Source organism: Triticum aestivum, chromosome 3B (genome assembly GCF_018294505.1).
Source record: "Triticum aestivum cultivar Chinese Spring chromosome 3B, IWGSC CS RefSeq v2.1, whole genome shotgun sequence".
Lineage (NCBI taxonomy): Eukaryota > Viridiplantae > Streptophyta > Magnoliopsida > Poales > Poaceae > Triticum > Triticum aestivum.
The window spans coordinates 834989990-834992563 of NC_057801.1; the positions used below are offsets into that span (position 1 = coordinate 834989990).

Below are 2574 nucleotides of genomic sequence, written 5' to 3' on the forward strand. Positions count from 1 at the left end.
GCATTGTGTATATATGACTCACAACAAAAACAGTGTGCAGCTGGCGTCGCGACCCTTCTTGAACGTATCATCTTGGGGTCTGCTTGGGTGACGTGCGGGTGGTGCTTGCTGTGGGATGTTGGTGGTGGTGGTGCGGCCGGATGGGTCGACGGTGGTATGCGCTTGTTTATGGTGGTGTTCTTCGGTGTCGTCCCTATCACTGTGCATGCTCAAGACATCCCATGGCTGCCGTTGTCGTGCGGCGAGCTTCGTGCTCTTGGCGTTATCTAGGTTCATCTTTGCTCAATGATGCCGCAAGATGCCTCCCCAATTTGCTAATCGTGTTTTCATGGCAGAGCTCCCAGTCAAGGTTCGTGCTTGTCACTTGTTGAGTGAGGATGCTCCTCATTTGCGCCGTGGTGTTCGGTACGCACGCCGGTGCGGTGCGTTAGTCTGCTAGCGAATTCTTGGTATTGTGATCCCTTGACGACTCTCCTCATATACTTGTGCCTCTCGTGCTTTTGTCCTTGGTCTGGTAACTAGGCGCGCCTTGTCTGGGGCATCCTCTCTTTTTGTTTCTCTTCTTGTTTTACCCTATGTTGTACGGTTTTTGGCTCGGTTTTCCTCATAAACGGGGTCAAATTGTTAAGGTTTTCGATCCGGTTTTCCCTATAAACTGGATCAATCTTATGACATGATGGCCTTTTGAATTATATTCAGGTGGGGAGCCTTTCCCCTGGTGACCATTTGAATAAAATGATTATGCCAAAAACTTGACTAATTGGTGCCTAGTAGTCCTCACAAATGATGCAGTTGTTCTTGTTTCAGGGTACCGTGGCATACGACTGCAAATGGATCGTCTTTCTAGTGGTATTACACCAAGGGACCTGGAGTGCATGCTATGTGATGAAACAACAGAGCCCAAGGCTCTGCCACTGTCGCTCCTGGAAGAAATTACAGGGGATTTCTCTGATAAGGAGGAAATTGGCAGAGGTGGATTTGCGGTGGTTTATAAGGTACAGTAACTTTGAGCTGGCATGGTCTCAAAGAAAGTTCATCTGAAAGCTGGACTCATTGCTCATAACGCATCTCTACACTGCTGGGAATGCTTGAGAATATGACTATGGTCGTGAAGAGGATGTCCAATATGTATATGTAGGAGAAGGAGTTCCAGCAAAAAATTCAATGTCTCGTGATGGTGAAGCACAAAAATGTAGTACTGTTGCTGGCATGGTCTCAAAGAAAGTTCATCTGAAAGCTGGACTCATTGCTCATAACGCATCTCTACACTGCTGGGAATGCTTGAGAATACGACTGTGGTCATGAGAGGATGTCCAATATGTATATGTAGGAGAAGGAGTTCCAGCAAAAAGTTCAATGTCTCATGATGGTGAAGCACAGAAATGTAGTACTGTTGCTAGCATATTGTTCTGACACACAAGGGAGCATGGAGAAGTACGATGAAAAATTTGTCATGGCGGATGTACAACAAATGTTGCTCTGCTTCGAGTATCTTCCTAAAGGGAGTCTGCATGAGTATATCATTGATAGGAATATGTAGCATGTACAGGTTTTCTTTAACCTTTATTTCCACTGTTAAAGATTGTATGGTTTAGTATTCAAATAGTACTCACGATGTCGTATACTCTTTGTACAATCGACCATAATGACTTGAAGTATTCCACGTAATACTGAACTTCCTTTACCCTTTCCCCTTCGTTTCCCCTTCGTAGATATATACATCTAGCAGACTTCAGTGGAGAGACAGATATCGTATTATTAAAGGAGTTTGTCAGGGATTACACTATCCTCATCAGAAAATATTGTCCACTTAGATCTAAAGCCTGCGAATATATTGTTGGATGATAATTTGGTTGCAAAAATTGCTGATTTTGGTCTATCAAGGTGCTTTGGTGAAATGCAAAGCCGGGTTATTACTGTGAACATATATAGGCGGAATGTTGTAAATTTGCAAAGCACTTGAAAGTTCAAACTTTATTCCCACTAAGCTTTATACTAAGAATGTATGTAGTATCTTTCTCATTAACCAATCACACGGATATATATTTGATACAGGGGATATTTGGCACCAGAATTTGGTAACAGTGTAATCACGTACCAGTTTGATATATACAGTCTTGGTGTAATAATCATAGAGATACTGACTAGAAAGAAGGGGTACCACGCTGTTGACAATGTAAGAATAATTTAAGTCTTATTTCATAAATAAAGTCTATACTTCAAAGCCAATGCATTACTAGCTTCTCTTTTAGATGCAGCATAATATCATTGTCTTTCATTTTTAGCAATAAATCCACATGAAGTATACATTATGTATGAAAGACCTAGAGATCCCACACCATTTTTTATATATGAAGATCATACAATATGTTTTGTATGTATGAGATCCTACAACCTTATAAAAATGAAAAATTATGGTTTGAACCTCCGGTGGATGGAGGACACGCACAACTCTGCCACGCTTCAAAAAGATGTGGCTAGAAATACATGTTGAACTACATCTCAAGTATTTTTAAGTTACACCATTATTTAGCACATCACTGTCCCACAAATTGGCAAGTTAAATCAGAGTGA

General features: G+C 41.5%; 1 pseudogene; it reads left to right on the top strand.

Annotated features, from left to right (window-relative positions):
- Window positions 1–875: 875 nt before the first annotated feature.
- On the top strand, window positions 876–2291 carry LOC123068082 (cysteine-rich receptor-like protein kinase 25; annotated as a pseudogene).
- Window positions 2292–2574: the final 283 nt, after the last annotated feature.